Genomic DNA, 22,801 nt, shown 5'->3' with positions numbered 1-22,801 from the left:
GTCCCCTTCTCTTCCTGCCCTCAATCTTTTCCAGCATCAGGGTCTTTTCCAATGAGTTAGTTCTTCCCATGAGGTGGCCAAAGTATTGGAGTTTCAGCTTCAACATCAGTCCTTCCAATGAACACCCAGACTGATCTCCTTTAGGATGGACTGGGTGGATCTCTTTGCAGTCCAAGGGACTATCAAGAGTCTTCTCCAACACCACAGTTCAACAGCATCAATTCTTCAGCACTCAGCTTTATAGTCTAACTCTCACATCCATACATGACTACTGGAAAAACCATAACCTTGACTAGACAGACCTGTCTACTTTGTTTGAAAAGTAATGTCTCTGCTTTTTAATATGCTATCTAGGTTGGTCATAACTTTCCTTCCAAGGAGTAAGCGTCTTTTAATTTCATGGCTGCAATCAGCATCTGCAGTGATTTTGGAGCCCAGAAAAATAGTCAGCCACCATTTCCACTGTTTCCCCATCTATTTGCCATGAAGTGATGGGACCAGATGCCATGATCTTAGTTTTCTGAATGTTGAGCTTTAAGCCAACTTTTCCACTCTCCTCTTTCACTTTCATCAAGAGGCTCTTTAGTTCTTCTTCACTTTCTGCCATAACGGTGGTGTCATCTGCATATCTGAGGTTATTGATATTTCTCCCAGCAATCTTGATTCCAGCTTGTGCTTCCTTCAGCCCAGTGTTTCTCATGATGTACTCTGCCTATAAGTTAAATAAGCAGGGTGACAATATACAGCCTTGACGTACTCCTTTTCCTATTTGGTGCCAGTCTGTTGTTCCATGTCCAGTTCTAACTGTTGCTTCCTGACCTGCATACAGATTTCTCAGGAGGCAGGTCAGGTGGTCTGGTATTCCCATGTCTTTCAGAATTTTCCACAGTTTATTGTGATCCACACAGTCAAAGGCTTTGGCATAGTCATTAAAATAGATGTTTTTCTGGCACTCTCTTGCTTTTTTGATGATCCAGCGGATGTTGGCAATTTGATCTCTGGTGCCTCTGCCTATTCTAAAACCTGCTTGAACATCTGGAAGTTCACAGTTCACATATTGCTGAAGCCTGGCTTGGAGAATTTTGAGCATGACTCTACTAGCGTGTGAGATGAATGCAATTGTGCGATAGTTTGAGCATTCTTTGGCATTGCCTTTCTTTGGGATTGGAGTGAAAACTGACCTTTTCCAGTCCTAGGGCCACTGCTGAATTTTCCAAATTTCCTGGCATATTGAGTGCAGCACTTTCACAGCATCAACATACCATTAGAGTTCATTCAATCCAATTCTACAAACATACAGTCAGTTTCTACTTGCAACAAGCAAGAGTCGATTAATACTAAAAACTCATTCTGTCCAGTGAACCTAGGTCAGAATTAATTATCTTGTTTTCATTACATTTTCTATTATTTAGCTTCTGTAATTATTAATCTGTCATAATTTTCATATCTTCCTGACCACACTTTATTGAAGAAGCAGGAGGTATTCAAATAATCAATAATTTTGTTCAAAAAGCATATTTACATCTCTTTTCAGAGTTAAATAAAAATATTGCTACTAATGGCTCCTTAAAATTCCCATTTAACATTCAATGAAACTTGGAGGAAAAAATCACATTATTCAGTGAAATTAGCCATTCTGAAAAGGCTCTGTGCTGTGTGATTCTAATTATATGACATTCTGCTGCTGCTAAGTCACTTCAGTCGTGTCCGACTCTGTGCGACCCTGTAGACGGCAGCCCACCAGGCTCCCCCGTCCCTGGGATTCTCCAGACAAGAACACTGGTGTGGGTTGCCATTTCCTTCTCCATATGACATTCTAGAAAAAGCAAAACTATGGAGGCAGTAGAAAGATCAGTGGTTGCCAGAGGTTAGTGGTTGAATGTGTAGAACACGGGATTTTCAGGGCAGTGAAAGTATTCTGTGTAACATCAATACTGTAATGGTAGACACACGTGTTTAGTCATTTGTCAAAACTCATAGAAAATACAACATAAAGAGTGAACCTAATACAAATGATAAACTTGGGGTGATAATGTTGTGTCAATGTTGGTTCATAGCTTGTGACAAACATACTATCTGGTGGGAGATGTTGATAATGGGGGAGCCTGGGAATGGAAAGAACATATGGAAACTCCTTATTTTCTGCTCTAAAATAATTTAGAAAATAAATGCATAAATTTTAATTATTAAAAAATAGAAGCAGTGGAAGGAAGAAAAAGACCCACAGTCTATGTGAGTGGACATGCACTAGAACATAGAAGAATGAATTAGAAAATGGTATATCTAAAAAAAATGTTCATTACTTCTTATAAATATTGAACTTTGTTTTCCTCCTAATGAGAAAAAATTAGAAAATTGGAGGTGAGAAATTAGCTATTCAAATGCCTCTTTTATTGAATCAAAATATTAATATATATTTAAGACCTTGGCTCTACAGACAGGTAGTACAAATATTAAAATAACTACCAATCACGAGAGAGAATATGGTAATCCATACAGGAGTTAGAGGTTAAAAGATATGACAGTTCAGAATAAGGACCACGACAGGGAAGATGTAATGTTACCCAATTAACCTACTCCCTAACTTTGGAACCTGATCATCATCTCACCCACATGTATAAATGTGACTTCACTATATTTCTCGTCATCTTCATCTTAACACTATTGACATGAATAAAGCTTACTGTGAAGACAGAAATACAGTAAAAATGAACCAGGAAGCAGGACAATTTTTAAAGTCTTCTATTCATCTCCAATTCATTACTAGGAATTCCATGTGTCTTAAAATAAGACTATGCCAAAGCCTTTGACTGTGTGGATCACAATAAACTGTGGAACATTCTGAAAGAAATGGGAATACCAGACCACCTGACCTGCCTCTTGAGAAACCTGTATGCAGGTCAGGAAGCAACAGTCAGAACTGTACATGGGACAACCGACTGGTTCCAAATAGGAAAAGGAGTACGTCAAGGCTGTATATTGTCACCTTGCTTATTTAACTTCTATGCAGAGTACATCATGAGGAACGCTGGGCTGGACGAAGCACAAGCTGGAATCAAGATTTCTGGGAGAAATATCAATAATCTCAAATATGCAGATGACACCACCCTTATGGCAGAAAGTGAAGAGGAACTAAGAAGCCTCTTGATGAAAGTGAAAGAGGAGAGTGAAAAGGTTGGCTTGAAGCTCAACATTCAGAAAACAAAGATCATGGCATCTGGTCCCATCACTTCATGGCAAATAGATGGGGAAACAGTGGAAACAGTGTCAGACTTTATTTTTTTGGGCTCCAAAATCATTGCAGATGCTGATTGCAGCCATGAAATTAAAAGACGCTTACTCCTTGGAAGGAAAGTTATGACCAACCTTGATAGTATATTAAAAAGCAGAGACATTACTTTGCCAACAAAGGTCCGTCTAGTCAAGGCTATGGTTTTTCCAGTGGTCATGTATGGATGTGAGAGTTGGACTGTGAAGAAAGCTGATCGCCGAAGAATTGATGCTTTTGAACTGTGGTGTTGGAGAAGACTCTTGAGAGTCCCTTGTACCGCAAGGAGATCCAACCAGTTCATTCTAAGGGAGATTGATCCTGGGTGTTCATTGGAAGGACTGACGTTAAAGCTGAAACTGCAATACTTTGGCCATCTCATGCGACGAGTTGACTCACTGGAAAAGACTCTGATGCTGGGAAAGGTTGGGGGCAGGAGGAGAAGGGGATGACAGAGAATGAGATGGCTGGATGGCATCACCGACTCTGTGGACATGAGTTTGAGTGAACTCTGGGAGTTGGTGATGGATAGGGAGGCCTGGCGTGCTGTGATTCATGGGGTCGCGGAGAGTCGGACACAACTGAGCGACTGAACTGAACTGAACTGAACTAAAAGAAGACCAGTTTGAATGGACAGACGTTCACAATATAGATCTTGCCTTAGTTTTCTTTTTTAGTCTAGGTTAGTAGTTTTCATATTTTAGTATATGTATGAAAATAATAACATACTCAACCTTCTTCAGCACACAGTCATGTTCAGTGTATTTCATGGACTCTTTAAAATATTCTCACTAATTTTTAGCATGCGTGACTTTTGCTCTGTAGACTAATTGCAGAACACACCACCCACTGAAGGTGTAAATCACTATATTTACGGATTGAGAGGAATCAGTGATGAATTCCCACGATCACCTAAACCCAGTGGCTATATGTTACAGCAGCAAACATCACTTGAAGATAGGTTAGGAGAAGAAAATCTAAGCAAAATTCCAAATCAGTCTCAGAACAAAATAGGTTAGATCTGAGAGTAGACTTCTTTGTGAAACAGGCTCTGAGCTGATCTATATAGCAACAATTACATCACTATGATATTACTGATACTCTAATTGTTAATAAGAGTCAGCTGGAAATATTCTGAACAGTGGATGTTTTTCAAGGTAATGAAAGTCTTGTGATTCAGGTCTCATATTTTTCAAAATAAGGAATAAACTGTCTTTCCATTCGGACAGTATAAAATGTCAGTTGTGTATGAGCCTTCTCTTTAAAAGCACTCAAGCTTTATTCCACACTGTGAGTTAAGGGTTGACATGTACACACCAGTACATTTAAAATGGATAACCAACAAGTTCCTACTGTACAACACAGGGAAATCTGCTCAATGTTATGTGGCAGCCTGGATGGAAGGGGAGTTTGGCAGAATGGATACATGTGTATGTGTAGCTGAGTCTCTTTGATGTCCACCTGAAACTGTCACAACATTGTTAATTGGCTATACACCAATATAAAATAAAGAGTATAAAAAAATTTAAAAATAAAGTAAAAGCACTCAGCTTTATTCCACACTGAGTTCATTCACATTTACTTTCTTGTCCTAATATCTTAGAAAATGCAAGGAAAGAAGTCATAAAATAATGAGGTCAGTAGGTAGAAATAGTTCAAAGGTATCACAAGAAGAGAAATCTTATCAAGAAAACAATAACAAGGAAATCAAGGTGGCCATTTATATCAGTGATAACCAGGCTTAGTTTCCAAAGCTGAGGAGGACTCTGAAAAGGCATAAAAGAAAATCATCATAGTGATGAAAGGTTTGATAAAAAAAATTCCAGTAATGGCCTCCAGCAATTATAGTTCACACTGCTATACATCAAATAGATAACTAATAAGAACTGCTGTGTAGCTCAGGTAACTCTACTCAATACTCTGTAATGACTGCTATGGGAAAGGAATATAAAAATGAGTGGATATATGAATATGTACAAATGATTCACTTTGCTGTACACATAAAACCAATACAACATTGTAAATAAACTATACTCTAATAAAAATGATAAAAAACACATATTTGGAGGATAGAAAAAGCAATAGTAATTCTTCACCCAGGGGAGAAAGAGAAGAATCAGCCATCTTGGTCAGAGAAACATCTGGCACAAGTTAGTGGTGGATTCATGTGACCCAAACCTGGGACAGAGGAGAAAGCAATAACATATCGTGACTTACAGGAAAAGGAAGATGATCAGAAAGGAAGGACAAATGACTGGGCAGTGTAGTTGCACAGCTGAGCAGAATAGAAACAGTTGCTGAGGGAGTGCATACAATCTTCTCCTCATTTCTTTTGCACAATCGTACTTTTTCTTACTTCTGTTTATCTCAGATGCGGTTCTTCCTAAAGGAACCAAGAAGAAGCTTCCAGAGTCACGATTCTTTTATGACATTTATTACACCAACTGGGCTTCCCTGGTGGCTCAGAGGTTAAAGCATCTGCCTCCAATGCGGGAGACCCGGTTTCGATCCCTGGGTCGGGAAGATCCCCTGGAGAAGGAAATGGTAACCCATTCCAGTAGTCTTGCCTGGAGAATCCCATGGACGGAGAAGCCTGGTAGGCTACAGTCCACGGGGTTGCAAACAGTCGGACACAACTGAGCGACTGAACGGAACGGAACTGAACGGATTACACCAACTAATATCCTGGTAACTCAATCAGTAAAGAATCTCCCTGTAGTGGAGGAGACCCGGGTTCGATTCCTGGGTTGGGAAGATCCCATTGAGAAGGCAATGGCAACCCACTCCAGTATGCTTGCCTGGAAGTTCCCATGGACAGAGGAGCCTGGTGGGCTACAGTCTATGGGGTCACAAGAGTTGGACACAACTTAGTGACTAAACTAACACCACAATACAGTTTAATGAGAGTTATTGGCATGCTTGAGATCAACACGAAGAAAGCTATTTAAAGATTTCCAATATTTATTCAGTGTTTGTTTGCTTTTTACTTTGCTTTTATCATAGCCTTTGACATAAAGCAACTTCCTTTACCTTTCTGAGTTCAAAGATTTTGAGGCACTTCAAACTGTGACTCTTCTGGAAATAATGTCCAAAATTCTAAATAATAAGAAGAATAGAATAATTAATGTAATTCACTGCAGAACAAAACTGCAAACTGGAAACTTATTTGGTACAACTCCAAACAAGAAAATCATGTACCATGTATTGACAAATCTAAAGGTCATGTGTCAACTTCAAGGAACTGTGTTAAAACACCTGATAACCTCTTTTTATTATTTAAATAAAACATGTTGTGTCTTACATGACATTGAATCCATGACATTTTTCTTTCTCTGCTGTGTCATGGTGGTTTGAATATATTCCTTTTCTCTTTAAGTAAGGCCATCTGTATTTGTGGATATCATGATTTAGATAAAATTATTTACTACTATTGCCTTATTTTCTTTAGGTAATTATGCCAGCTAGTATCATCAGCTTGGTGATTTTTACTTCACTATTTTTATACTAGAATGTTTAATGTACTTTAAAAATGTTCTGAGAATTAAAAAAAAAAAACACAAGTAGCTGATATTCATCTTTACAATATAATTCACCCTATAGAATGAAAAAGCCCTAATGTGATTCAAACCTCAACAGAACAAAATTCCAACACATCTAGCCTACTCTCATAATGTCTTAGGGTCAAAAGATAAAGCTGATATGAAAGGATACAGGCCCTTATTCTTTAGGAATTCTGAGATTAAATGTAACTGTTCAATTCAAATAGAAAATTAAATTAGGCTTATTTCCTTAGTAATGAAGAAGTAGAAATTAAAGCTCCATCAGGTAACAGAGATATTGTGTAAGTGATATTTATAATCCAGATTAATAGCATATTATTAACTGAACAGAAATCAGATGTAATGTTTTAAAGACTGAATTACATACACCTCATGATCTGGTCTCCATTTTTACTCTTCCTGCACAACAGTGCCTCAAAGTTATCTGTATGCTAATTTCTGGAAGTTAAATGTAGTCTGATAATGAACTTTTGTAGATTTTGCATTTTTCACATCTATGCTCTCATATAAGTTTATTATCAAATGATTTTTTCATCAGTGCCTGTAGAGATTTTTCAATAAAGTAGAAAACACAGTATCTATTGAACTCTATTGTACTAACATTGGTCATAGTTTATAACTTCTGCTTGATTATTACTTTTATTTTCATCTGGACTTTTTTCTTTGTCTATAAGAATAATAGACATCATAGTAAATATGATCTATTCTTAGAACAAGTTTCTTTTATTGTTATTAAATCACTTTTAATGGTTAGAGATAGTCCTGTCAAAGCCATCATTCAAAATATCCTCTGTCCTGGGGACTTCCCTGGCAGTCCAGTGGTTGAGACTTTGTCTTCCAGTGCAGATGGTGTGGGTTTGATCCCCGATCGGGGAGCTAAGATCCCACATTCCTTATGGCAAAAAACCAAAATATAAGACAGAAGCAATACTGTAACAAATTTAATAAAGACCTTAAAAAATGGGGAAAAATATCCTCTCCCCCAGTTTTTAATAGGAGTATTTGCCATTATCCACACAATTATTTACTTTGTAGGTTAGCCCTGCAAGGTAACAATCCCAGCCCTGGTTAGTGTTAGTCACTCGGCAAATTCTCTGCTCTTGAATGGCAAAATCAATCCAATATCATACTAAACTAGGCATAATTTTTAAGGTAAATCTAATTTAAAAATTAGGGTCTTGTGACAGATCACAAAGTCAGTTCTCTGAACTGTCTGCTTCTCCACCCTGCCTGCCATGGTGGATCAGTGGTAAAGAATCTAACTGAACTGTAGGAAATGCAGGAGACACAGTTTCTATCCCTGGGTCAGGAAGATCCCCTGGAGGAGGGAACGGCAACCCATTCCAATATTCTTGCTGGGAAAATCCCATGGACAGAGGAGCCTGGTGGGCTACAGTCCAAGGGGTTGCAAGAGTCATACACAACTGAGCAACTGAATAGGCACACTGCCTCACCCAGGCCACTTATTATCTTTCTTGCTGTCAGCATAACACTTAACACCTTTCCTCCTGGTTCCCCTTGTGAAGAAAGGAGATAAATAGGGCCTACCTCACTGAGAAGTACAATCATTAAAGAGATGATCTGCAAAGCCTGTTACATGGGTCTTGAAACACATCAATCACAAAATGTTATTATTTTATTATATTAAATATATATGTCTTATAAATAGTAAAACTTAAATTATACATTACAAAATATGTATTAAATATATAATAAAATGCAATATATTCATTATAAATATTAAATGCAGTGTATGTCATATATAGAAATAGTATATATCAAATATACAGGAAATATTGACATTTATTATGAAGTGATATTTTTAGTATTATTTTAATCATTGTTATTTCTCTTCTCTCTGTAGTGCCATGTGTCCCATCTTAGTTAAATATTTGAGAATTGTCTTTGCAATCATGTAAAATATTTTAAGACATTAATAATGTTAACTGAGTTCTATGTTTATTTTAAAACTTAAGTCACAAGATAATGTCTAGGGGAATATAAAATAAATTGTTTCTGATTGAAAATATTCTTCTATTATGATCCTTTTTAAAGAATTTTTGACTTCAACTACAATGTGGTGATGGAGAAGGAAATGGAAGCCCACTCCAGTATTCTTGCCTGGGAAATCCCATGGACAGAGGAACCTGGTGGACTATAGTCCATGAGGGGCACAAAAGAGACATGACTTAGCCACTAAGCAACAACAACAACTTGGTGAGCAAACTCCATGTGAAGAAGAATGTGAAATAAAGAGGAAAATAAAATCATAAGACTGACGTACAGAACAGTGATTTATCATTTTCTTGTTTCATAATTTACATCCACATTCAAGTTATTATTATAGCACTTTATCTACTGTTTTTTATTATTGGCTTTATAATGATAAACTGGTTTTGAATATATATGTGATAATCCTGCGTTTATAATATATATGGAAAGAAATTCAGAATTATTATTGCATCTTGCCTTCCTTATTTCCAATGTCTCTAATATATTTGGTACAATTATAAAACTGTAACTCTAGCTGTCATAATATAGTGATGAAAAGTGCATTTAAAACTTTTCCTGAACAGGAAGGCTGAAGTGGAATAAATGAGGAAATCCTCCTTTATAAGAATATTTATATAACTCCAAACAAATAGAGTGGATCTTTCTTCTATCTTTTTCATTAAATAAACAATCTGCCTGGGAAAGGAGCACGTCTTAGAGATAGCAGATGCAGCACCTTCTCTGTGTGGAGCTCTGAAGGCAACAGGAAATGAAAACAAATGAGAAGTAAGCATTGACTTCTGGCAGGAAAATTTTGTATCCGGATTCAAAACTGCACGCAAGACAAAGATTGATAGACGATAGTCACGGAGAAGCATTGAGCTGAAAACAATGTATTATTTTACATTTTCACCAAACTATCCAGAGAGACCTCAACACTTCAAATAATACACTTTACTTAAAATAGATGAAATATTAAAAGATCAAATAGGTGTACCCTAGAAGGTTGGATAATATGTGACTTTTGTAACTAGCATCATTTCAGAAATGGATAAATTGAGTAATTAAAATCATTTTTTTCAGCTCTTAATATGGATGTTAGAGACACTACAGCATTTATAAGTTTATTTTCTCCATCATGCAGAGGAGAGTACTAGGGGTATTTTTCTGATGTGTAATATTAAATCTAGCTCTCAATCCATGTTCAGTTCCTTTGCTGTATATCTAAAAGCAGGAGTGGATGGTATTCAAAATATTTAAGAACTGGTCTGCCTTGAGCATCAAGAAATCAGAACAGGCACCAGCCACAAGCCTACAGTACAACTTCACAGACTGTGTGAAATGGGTGAAGCGAAACAAATGCATCTCTAATTTTCAAATACAAACGAAAACCAAATTGCCATAAGATGACCAAGATAGACAAGTTTTTGCATGAGAAATCTGACACCCAAAGTATCCTTGGAAGATTACAACAGATAGATTTCACAGAGTTGGGAATAAAATTTTTAAAAAATTTTAATGTTTTCTAAGATTTTTTTTTGACGTGGACCATTTTTTTAAAGGCTTTATTGAATTTGTAACAATATTGCTTCAATTTTATGTTTTGGATGTTTGGCCCCAAGACATACGGGATCTTAGCTCCCTGACCAGGGATAGAGCCTGTACTCCCTGCTTGGGAAGGCAAAGTCTTAATCACTGGACTCCGGGGAAGTCCCTAAAATTCAAATATTGAGTAAAAAGAAAATTGATTGTTTTTTAAAGTGCAATACAGAGAAAGAGGTAAGATAATGTATCTGAAAAATAGTTGACACTTTCATTTAACTGTGTGCATCGTAAGAATCAAACCATCTGATGGGTGCCCTCCCCCCATTATTACACAAAGCACACGTATTATTAGAATTTAGTGTTCAGACTGGGATATTGTCTAATTTGAAATATGGTCAGAGGAAAAAAAAATGGAAAAGACTGTAAAGAGACTTGAAACCTCCTGATGAATAAACTATAAATAGCTGTGATGAAAACAAGAATATCTAGGCAAAATAGCATGGTTGCTTCCAAGTATTTGAGAGAATAACAAAAGGAAGGGGGAAGTCGAGTGGGTCTCTGTCATCTCTGGGGATAGAATTAAAACAATAGACCTTTTTCAAGTTAGGAAGTATTTTGCTGCTCAACATAACAAACGACTTCTTAATGGTCCATGCTATTCAACAAAAGCGCAGATGCCCAGGATGGGGGAAGGGGAGGTGCGTTTTAGGACTCCGAAAGTGTGAAAGGAAGCCTGGTAGATAGTAATGAGGAATGTAATCCAAGGCATGCAAACACTGGATGAGGACTCTTAGAAAATGATCGCATTAGTTTGGTGATAGTTGCGCAGATTTCTTGCAGCGCTGAGACTGAAAGCCGAGATGTGAGCTTGTTTGGCTTTCAGCTGCAGGACTCCTAAGGAAGGCCTCTTAAAATATGCAGAGCTGCTTCTGAGAAACCAGCGGGGCCTGTTAGTTGTTTTCTCTGCCTTCCTGCTTAGTCAGTAGCTACACGCATGAAACCATTTCTGAACATCTTGCAATGCCTGTTTAAGTTATTGCTAAACAAGAAACGGAGAAGGCAATGGCAAGCCACTCCAGTACTCTTGCCTAGAAAATCCCATGGATGGAGGAGCCTGGTAGGCTGCAGTCCGTGGGGTCGCTAAGGGTCGGACACGACTGAGCGACTTCACTTTCATTTTTCACTTTCACACATTGGAGAAGGAAATGGAAACCCACTCCAGTGTTCTTGCCTGGAGAATCCCAGGGATGGGGGAGCCTGGTGGGCTTCTGTCTATGGGGTCACAGAGAGTCGGACATGACTGAAGTGACTTAGCAGCAGTAGCAGCAGCAGCAAACAAGAAACAGGGAATCCATAACGTTCATCACAATTTGTCCTGATTCAGAAATAGGTTCTTACATAGAAACGTACTTATATATGCCTCAGGAACTATCTTGATAGATCCTAGAAGAAAAGACAGCATGTTATTTTAGGTTTTTAAAGAATTTATTAGCTTTCTTTTTTAATTGGAAGATAGTTCTCAATATTGTATTGGTTTCTGTCATACATCAACATGAATCAGCCACAGATGTACATACATCCCCTCCCTCTAGTACCTCCATCCCACCTCCCAACCCATCCCACCCCTCTAGGTTGTCACAGGGCACGGACTGTGGGTTCCCTGCCTCATACAGTAAATTCCCACTGGCTCTCTATGTGGGATAGATAGAGGTTCTATCTATCTATGTCCTGCCAGACTCCTCTGTCCATGTCAATCCTAATCTCCCAATCTATTCCTCCCCTGGTGATCCAGTGGGTAGGACTCTGCACTTTCACTGTCAAGTGCTCAGGTTTGATCCCTGGTTGGGGAACTGAGGATCCCGAAAGCTATAAGTGGCACCTAGTTTAGAGCAATTTGCTATAGAAACCTTAGCAAACAAATAGAATAAACTGCTATTATTAAATTCTCTGCTTTTATCGCATAGGACCTTGGTCCAGAAATTGCTGCATTTTATTGATTTACTGGCATCAGAATAAGGAAAGACTTTCTATGGCTGGATGAGCTGGAGAAACATAACTCTTACTAACTGGGAGCTGCACAAAGTTAGAGGGAGCTCCTGTCTCTGAGTTAGGCACTACTTTCATTCTTGTAATCTCTATAGGATAGTACATTTATGCTGAAAGAAAGGAATTGGCCCATGGGCTTCATGTGCTCATTCATTTCTCATTACACATTTATAAATGCAATATTCTATGAGTATTTAGGTTTTATCCACAAAGCTTCCACCTTCTGCTTGAAGGTGAAAAATTCCTATACCCCAACTGGCATTTCTTGCTCAGGTAGAAAATACATAATTTGTGGGGGGTGGGAGGGGTTGGTGACAGATCCCATAGTGAAACTACTTTGAAGAATTCCCTCGCTCTCCACTCCAGAAAAATAAGTGTTTTGAGTCATTATTACTTTTTTAAGAGGCAGAGGGGAAATTGTATAATTGATGAAAAGAAAATTGCCCACAGACTCCTTAGGTGGGTCCTTAAAAAGAGGAACACATTTCTTGTTAAATATATGGGTAAGAGTTAGAATAACAAAAGACTTCAAGTCCCAGGAATCTACAAATATATGCATCCTTCTTTAACACGTAAAGTCGGATATCTTAGAATAAAAGATGGCTACAAACTTTGGTGTAATATACTAAAGGACTTCTCAGGTGGCTCAGTGGTAAAGAATCTGCCTGCCAATGCAGGAGGCACAGGAAACATGAGTTCAATCCCTCAATCAGGAAAATCCCCTGGAGAAGGAAAGGACAACCCACTCTAGTATTCTTGCTTGGAAAATTCCATAAACAGAGGAGCCTGGCAGGTTACTGCGCATGGGGTTGCAAAAAGTCAGACGTGGCTTAGCGACTAAACAACAACAAATACCTGAGTGTTATCAACTGAAAAACCCGTGATTGCCTCAATAGCTACTTAGATCATCATAGAAGTACCTTCACAGTTTACAAGGACACTGCACAAAATGTACTTTAAAAAGAAGGCCCCCCAAAGTGTGAGGATCTTTTAGGAATTTGAAACAGGATAAAATTCCTGTTTCATACAGCAGGAATTCTGGAAGAAAATCTAATGTTTTATACCAAAGTGAAGTGAAGTGGTTCAGTCACGTCTGACTCTTTGCGATCCCGTGGACTGTAGCCTACCAGGTTCCTCAATCTACAGAATTCTCCAGGCAAGAATACTGGAGTGGGTTGCCATTTCCTTCTCCAGGGGATCTTCCTGACCCAGGGATCGAACCTGGGTCTCCCGCATTACAGGCATACGCTTTACTGTCTGAGCCACCAGGGAAGCCCCTATACAAAAGAGGCTTCTTGAGGCTTCTTGCAAATGAGATCTGGCAATGGGGACATCGAGTTCACCTCAAGGAAATTACCGTCAATCCTGCTACATCCCTAAACTTACACTAAGGGAAATGTACCCACTGGCTATGGCCAGAGTCAGTTCTTAAGAGAGTGGTTAATGGAAAAAATATGCAAAAAAACCCACCTGACCAGCCTTCCCAGAAACTCCTAAGGTCATCAAAAACAAGTCTGAGAAACTATCACAGCCAAGAGGAGGCTAAAGAGATATTGACAACCAAATGCAGTGGAGTATCTTGGGTAGACTTTGGTAAACAAAAAACACCTTAGAATAAAAACTAAGACAATATGCATAACATACAGACTTTATTAAAATAATAGGTGGGACTTCCCTGGCACTCCAGTGGTTAAGACTCTGCACTTCTAATGCAGGGGGTGCAGCTTTGATTCCTGGTCAGGGAGCTAAGATCCCACATGCCTCCTAACCAAAAAACTAAAACATAAAAGAGAAGCAATATTGTAACAAATTCAATAAAGACTTTAAAATGGAATGCATCAAAAAATATCTAAAAGCAAAACCTAAAATAACAGGTAACATTTGTACATTAACTGAAACAAATGTATGCTAGTAATTTAAGATGTTAATAATAGCACAAACTGGATGCAAGCTACAGGGAAACTCTCTGTACTGTCAAGCTGCTGCTGCTGCTGCTGCTAAGTCGCTTCAGTTGTGTCCGACTCTGTGCCACCCCATAGATGGCAGCCCACCAGGCTCTGCCGTCCCTGGGATTCTCCAGGCAAAAACACTGGAATGGGTTGCCATTTCCTTCTCCAATGTGTGAAAGTGAAGTCACTCAGTCGTGTCTGACTAGCAGTGACCCCATGGACTGCAGCCTACCAGGCTCCTCTGTCCATGAGATTTTCTAGATCTTTCTCTAAATCTGAAACTGTTTTCAAAAATGAAATTTGTTTCAAAAATAGCTGTTTATGTATAGGCATAAATGATCCCTTAGCAAACTATGCATCTGAAATCCTACTTATATGAAGTTTAATTCATATTAAAGTACACACGCCTATGCACATGCCAGAGCTGTAGGATGCCTGGGCTAAAGAACATCTCCTTGTTCCTTGGACTATGAGAGAAGTTAGTTTCTAAAACTCAAGACTCTTTGTTAGCAAGGGAGTAGCTTGCAATTTCTCTTCAACATGTAGTTCATTAACACTAGAATAGCTGCTTTGTAATCACAGAAACAGCTGCACAAGGGCTTCTGTGGCTCATGGGACATATCCTTCCTAGCTAGAGAGAAAAGAAGTGCCCAAATCTGGGAAGAAATATCTTACAAACTGATATGTGTGTGTGTTTGTGTGTGTGTGTGTACAACTCTTTGTGACCCCATGGACTGTAGTCCACAAGGCTGCTCTGTCTATGAGATTTCTCAGGCAAGAATGTTGGTATGGGTTGCCATTTCCTACTCCAGGGATCTTCCTGTCCCAGGGATTAAACTCATGACTCTTGCATTGGGAGGCAGATTCTTCACCACTGTGCCACTTGGGAAGCCCCATTAAGAACCAATACTCAGAGCATATCAATGGGAGTTCAGGTTGCAGGGGAAGCAAAAATGTCTTTTTCTTCTACCCATTTTAGGTTATCTGGCTAGGACTCTGTAAGTCAGACTGACAAAAAACTAACAAGAAAAAAACAAGCAGAAGTTTATGAACATGTTTATTGCACATACAAATGGAAACACCTAGTGATGAGTAACTTAAAAAGGTGGTTAGAATTTGGGTTTATATAGCATCTTAAAAAAAAAAGAACGGTGTTATAGAAAAATGGCAAATCAGAAGAAAGACTCTGAGTTTCTGGGCTGTGCTTAGTCATGTCCAACTCTTTGCAACCCCCTGAACTGTAACCCGGCAGGCTCCTCTATCCTTGGGGATTGTCCAGGCAAGAATACTGAAGTGGGTTACCATTTCCTCCTCCAGGGGATCTTTCCAACCCAGAGACCAAACCCAGGTCTCCTGCATTGCAGGCAGATTCTTTACCATCTGAGCCACCATGGATGCCCAAGAATACTGTAGTGGATAGCCTATCTCTTCTTCAGGGGATTTTCCTGACTCAGGAATAGAACTGGGGTCTTCTGCGTTGCAGGCAGATTCTCTACCAGTTGAGCTAACAGGGAAGCCCCCCTTTGAGCTTCTAAGGGAAGCAAATTCTTGGTAGGCAAACACAGTAAGTCCTCTCCATAGGAACAAGTTCCATTTTGAGAGCAAGCTTGTGAGTCCAATTTGTTCTTAAGTCCAATAAAGTTAGGCTAGATACCCAACTAACACAATCAGCTATATACGTAACTAACACAATCAGCTATATAACACTGTACTATAATAGCTCTGTAATACTTTTCACATAAATAACACACAACAAACACAGAAAATAAGGAAAACATTTTTACTCTTACAGTACAGTACCTTGAAAAGCATAGTTGTACTAGCTACATAATTGCTGCTTTTACCCTTGCTTCCAGACATCCTGGGCTTGAAATAAAGATGCTGTATTGCTGTACTCTATATAGGACTATACAGTAAAGAACAGAAAAGCACAACCACTTGTAGAGGATTCATGCACATAACAATGTACACCAGATATGTGAACTAACTTACCGGATTGGACAGGTCAGTGTACATTCGCATCTTTGAAAGTTTGCAACTTAAAGGTTCATATGTAGGGGATTTAATGTATAGGGGAACTTGATGGTAGATCAGAGCTGCTTTTAGTAGTTGTTGTAGATTCTTCTAGTGCTGCCTCTGGGCTGACACAGGTCTAGCATTGTCTCAGGTAATTATCATCTGGTCTTCCTGGTAGGAAGGAGAGAGGAGACACCTACACAAATTTATATCCTGATCTTGGGCAAATAATGAGAGAGCAGAGAGCTTTTCTTATTTCTCCTTCTCATTTACCTTCATATCAAAACAATCACTATGCCAAAGGGACATATTTTGGGATAGCATCTTCCACCTTTGACAGTCATCACAAACTGTCTTCAATAATGCAATTCAGGAAATGTGTTTCTTCGTTAAGGGCTTTTTTTTGCATGAAAAAAATAAGAAATTTTATTTGTAGATGTTCAATTCATACATTGTAGACTTAAATGAAGAAAAAAAGTTTTTCCCTACCTTGACTACAAAAAAATTAATTTTACGATATCATTACCCTAGAAGGCTTTTGTAAGTTTTATTTTCCCTTATGTTTCAGGATTGAAAAAGCCAGTAATAAAGCAAGATATCTCGTGATTAGCATATGCACTATGGAATAGCAGATGTTACAAAGTACCCTAAGGACAAAAGAAGCTGCCAAAATAGAACAGGCCAGCTTTAACAACCCTGGAACTCAGTTTTGCCAAATGTTTTAAGTACAGGAAATGACTGGAGCCACTCTGTATTTCTTTTTATTTAAAGCATGACTAAAGGTTGAGTCTTCCAGATCTGAGGCAAATAGCCAATTAAAGCCATGCCCATCACCTGCAAATTTCTCCATGCGATTTGCTGTGCCCAATAACCCAAAGAGTTATTTACTTCAATTACCTCAAGTAATAAGTCAATGCTAAGACCCCCACCCCCATGTCTTCAGAGTTATTTGCAATGATCCAGACTATATGGTCCAAGTTAGAGGGTACGAATAAGGAATTGGAGGAAATATATTTTTTAAAAAGTTAAAATCTCAATGTGATATTTACTTTCCCATTTTTTATTCTCTGGATTATACATCTTATATTTATGTTTTCATCCAATATATGAGTTTTTTTTTTTACACCCAATTCACATTTATAATTACAGATACTCAAAGCATACTAAGGAGGCATGGAAACTAATAAAAATACTTAAAATAGACTATCATGATTTATTGGATTAATTTTGTGAGAAATTGTACACTTTTGTAAATTTGTAAGAAGTTGACTAGAGGAAAAATCAGGAATATTTCTGGACATATATTGTACATATATTTATGTTTGAACAAACAACCCTTAAGCCATTTAACAGTTTATTCTGGCATAGGGCTGAAGGTCATATGCTTAGCCTCTTTGTGTGACAGATGACTTTCTTTTATAATCTCTGACAACATCCTTAAAGGATTCCAGCTGTATTTGTCACAAATATATCATCAGTGACAGAAAAACAAGTCAAAGTACATGCAGATTGGGCCAATAACATCATGATTTGCATATGTACTGCAAGACTTTTAAATCCTGCTCTCTTGTTTCAATTTGTCATGTGTCCAGTTTACATTGTCATTATAATCCCAGATTGTATCAAGGATATACAGAAGGGATGTGGTTTTCAAATGGCGGTGTTTGTGAAACATATTTAGTATAAATGGCTCCTGGAATTGTCAAAGAGTAGAAGAGATGGATGACTCTTTCATTCTGGCAAAACCCCTCTCAGAACCCAGCTTAAAAATCATTTCCTCTGGGAAACACTGATCTACCTTCCACTTATCCACCTCTTCAGATAATTTGTTTCCATTGTGCTACATGGGAATTCTACTTACTGTTCAATTTTTCTGCAAACCTGAAAGTGCTCTAAAAATTTAAATCTACTCACTTAAAAGATGTCCTGAAAAATAGAATGTGTAGGGGTTCACGATTTTGTTTCACATCCCTAATTGTGTTAAATTTTTTTCTTAAACTTTACGACTGCCATTAGAGTATTTAAAAACTCTAGTGTCAGCATATTAAGATTAATTTGGCCAAGCTATATTTTGACTATCTCAGATTCTTTACATTTCTGACACACTGCCAATAATCATTACTTGGCAAAGCATGTCTCTCCTGAGGGAAGCTTCCCTACTTCTAAACATGCTTTTCTGCCTGTCAGCAGCCTGCTAATGTTCACAGTAGATGTTTTTGCAAGGGAAGAGTTCATGTTTAGTTGTAGTAGTATTTGTTTGAGGATTCTATGTGAACTTTTTAATAACTTGTAGAGTGAATTTATTATATTAATAGATTATATTCAAATAATATGCATGCCTATATTTATTTATTTTTGACTGTGCTAGACCTTTGTTGCTGCATGGGTTCTTCCTCTAGTTGCAGTGAGCTGGGGGTGGGGGGTGGGTGGGGGTTTTCTAATCTCTATTGCAGTGCATGGGCCTTTCATTGTGGTGGCTTCTCTTGTGTGGAGCACTGGCTCTGGGGTGCTCGGACTTCAGGAGTCTTCACACGTGGGCTCAATAGTTTTGGCTCCTGGGATCTAGAGCACAGGCTCTATAGCTGTGGCACACAAGCTTAGTTGATCTGCGAAATGTGGGATGTTCCTGGACCAGGGTTTGAACCCATGTCTCCTGCATTGGCAGGTGGATTCTTTATCACTGAGCCATCAGGGAAGTCCCTCAGATAGTATATATATATATATATTTTGCCTCAAATCTATAGTGCCAAAACTATTTCCTCTATCAAAATAAATTTTTAAAATCTGCCCCATATACACTTTCAGCTATTATGTACTCCATACTATTAAGCTCAAAAATAGGTAGAAGTAGGTAAGATGGACATAAAAATACTTTTTATTGTAAATTAATATTTTTTAACTTATTTTTATAATATAAAAAGAAATTTTATATTCTTCAATTCATTTTTAATGGATTAAAGAATAAATAGGAAGTGATAGATTTAATATAATTAGTATACCAATATCAAAATTGTTGTTGTTGCTGTTTAGTTGCTAAGTCATGTCCAACTTTTTGCAACCCTAGGGACTGTAGCCTACCAGCTCTTCTGTCCGTAGGATTCTCCAGGCAAGAATACTGGAGTGGGTTGCCATTTCCTTCTCCAGGGGATCTTCTGGACCCAGGAATTGAACTGAGGTCTGCTGCATTGCAGGCAAATTCTTTACCGCTGAGCCAATGTGACAGCAACAGATCTTTTTTTTTTTTTTTTTCCTAAAATGTTCACATAGGATTGATGCCAACGGAGAAAGAGGAACTGAATGTAAGGGGGAAAGAAAGCAGATAAATGGTGAACTAACATTGCCATGAAGAGGAAAGGACTGGACTTTAAAGTACAGATGGAAAAATTAGAGTAATGCCAAAGATGTAACATTGCTAGTGTGATCTGGATGCAAGGAAAAAGGAAGAAAAAGTCATGGGTATGATAATAATAAGAGAGATAGTAAGATAATAATATTATGATAATAACACTTTATGCTTTCAGGGAAATTATAAGGTCTCCTCCTGACAGTAAAAGGAAAAGTATAGAGATAGAAGGGTTAGCAGAGACTTTGAATCCTTGAATTATTACCACTGAATATGAGAGGACAGCAAAGAGTTGGGCGTGAGAGAGAGGACAGCCAAGAGGGTCACTCTTATCATTAGAGTTGATGCCCTCATAGGACCCGAGCAGCCTGAATTTGAAAATAGAGAAGTTGGACAGATTTGTCATTACAGATCCAGCAGATGAACATTGGTGCTTAGGTAATCAGCTAGAAGGTAATGCACCAGGGGGTTGTGGATCCTAGAAAATATGTGTGTGCATGCTCAGCTGCTCAGTCATGTCTGACTCTGTAACCCCATGGACTGTAGCCCACCAGGCTCCTCTGTCCATGAAGTTTTCCAGGCAAGAATACTGGAGTGAGTTTCTATTTCCAACTCCAGGGGATCTTCCTGTCTCAGGGATTGAATCCATGTCTCCTGCATTGCAGGCAGATTCTTTACCACTGTGCCACCTGGGAACCCCAGAAAAAGATGAGGATCAGAGAAAATCAGATGCCAAGTAGGCAAGAAGGAGAATGCCTGAAGATCTGGAGGTGCAAGTTTGAAAACCTCATATGTCCAGCTAATCAGTTCTTTCGTGGATCATGCTAGATGTACAGATTAATTATCAAACCCAAGGTCAACCTATATATCCACCTATTTTACCTTCCAGGGATTTTATAGTTTTGCATTTTACATGTAAGCCTGTGATCCATTTTGAGTTAATTTTTGTGAAGGGTCTGTGCCTGTTCATTATTTTGCACATGAAAAAATGTGTTCCAGCTGTCCCAGCACTGTTTGTTGAAAGACTGTCTTTGTGCCCTTATATTGTCTTCGCTCCTCTGATGAAGATCAGTAACTATACAGATCTCTCTTGACTTATGATGGGGTTTTGTCCCAATAAGCCCATTGTAATTTGAAAACATCAAAAGTAAAAAATGCATCTTATATACCTAACCTACCTCTTAGGAACAGCTCGTTCCTCCTTTCTGACTAGTTAGGACATGGTTCTGACCCCATTTTGGAAAATAAGACCCAGTCTGGATATTGCTGGCTACTTGCAAAAAACTGTATGTTCTTCCAGTTTCGATCTAATTTGAGTTGCTGATAAACCCCACCTAAGAAAGATTACAGGGCCCTGTGGTACTATTTTGTGTTCTGGATGCCATGGTTTTTCGAGGGTCCAGAGGTCACCCTGTGGAGGGAGAAGCTGTGACAGTCTCTAGTGCTTTCAGGAGAAGGATGAATTGATTCTCTTTTCCCCAGGGGATGTCACATAACACCCAGCACACAGGAGGAGAACTGTTCCAAGGTACTGCAAAGGAGCGTGCACCCTGACGTCCAGAATTTGGTTTGCTAGAATCACTTGTGGTAAGTTGACAGGGGCCAGGCTGAAAGCATAATTGGTGCAGAGACACTGCATATGATTAATAGAGTCTGGAGCTGACTGCCCTGAACTAGAGAGAAGGTGCCTTTTCTGAAAGTGCATCCACAGATGTCCCAGTGACTAAGTCTATAAGAGAGAAGTGTGTACACCCCATACTAGGACCCTTCCTGGAACTGAGGTCACTGTCAGAGCAAATAAGGGTTTGTTTACTCCCACAGCCTCCAGATTGTTCACATTAAGGCTATTGCTGCACAGTCAAGAAAATGAAGATAGAGGCGAGGGGAATCCTGTATTCTTTTATCATGCAGCCAGAGTTTTGTTGACTCAGCTAGAGATGATTTTTACTGCTTGCCAATGTGGCCAGCTACTAAGGAGGGCTGCTCTTCCCAAGGCACGGAGAGACAGAAGGTCAAGTAATTATAAGCTTGCCAAAGCCTCTGATTTCTAGAAAAAACATAGATCGAAACTTTTACTGAATCATTTTTTAAAAGTTCTATTGACATCTGACATGCTATAGACTGCACATAATTAAAGTGTACAATTGGATTTGTATGAGGTACATATAAATCCATGAAACCATTGTAACCATTCACCCTGTGTCCTTTTATAACCTCATCCTGCCCTCACCAGCCCTCTGGGAATCCACTGACTTACTTTCTTTGACAATAAACTCATCTAAACTTTCTAGAATTTTCCATGACTGGAATCATAACGTTTGCTTTAAAAAAATTCTGGTTTTCTTCATGCTTCATAATTATTTTCAAGTTCAAAAACAGTATTTATGTGAATAGTTTATTATTTCTGTTGTTGAGTAGTATTCCACTGTTTGGATATACCACTACTTGTTCATCTATTTAGCTGTTAATGGACACTGGGGCTTCTTCCAGTTTGGGGCTATTACAGAGAAAGCTGCAGATTTTAAATGTATAATTTGATGTTTTGATACATGCTTAAATCTTTGACACCAAAAGTTTCTTTTCAGCCTTTTTAAATCCATCCTTTGTGACTTGTAAAATTATTGGTGCAAGGACTCTCAGAGTGGATATTCACTTGGAGTGGATATTGATATGTCCATACAAATGGTGAGGACCCAGGTATGAAGCCCTAGTCCTTCACCGACTGTCATCTCACAGCCATTCTTGCATCCTCAGTCTCCGCCATGTCACAGGGTTATTTTACTTATAAGTTCAGACATCCTGTCACTTAATGCATAACCTCTTCAGAGTGTATTTCTAAAATGTAATCTCATAACCTTAGTAGCTATCACACAAAATAAAAATATTTAAACTATGACCAAAAATGGATAAGGTGAAAGAGTTTACAATTCACAGAATTAAAAAAAAATTAAAATTGACCAATAAACATACAAAAGGGTGGCTCAGAGCTTAAAGCATCTGCCTCAATGCGGGAGACCCGGGTTCGATCCCTGGGTTGGGAAGATCCCTGGAGAAGGAAATGGCAACCCACTCCAGTACTCTT

The sequence above is a fragment of the Moschus berezovskii genome, chromosome 7 (genome assembly GCF_049115385.1).
Source record: "Moschus berezovskii isolate FMDL1 chromosome 7, NW_MosBer_1.0, whole genome shotgun sequence".
Classification (NCBI taxonomy): Eukaryota; Metazoa; Chordata; class Mammalia; order Artiodactyla; family Moschidae; genus Moschus; species Moschus berezovskii.
This window is presented reverse-complemented; position numbering follows the sequence as displayed.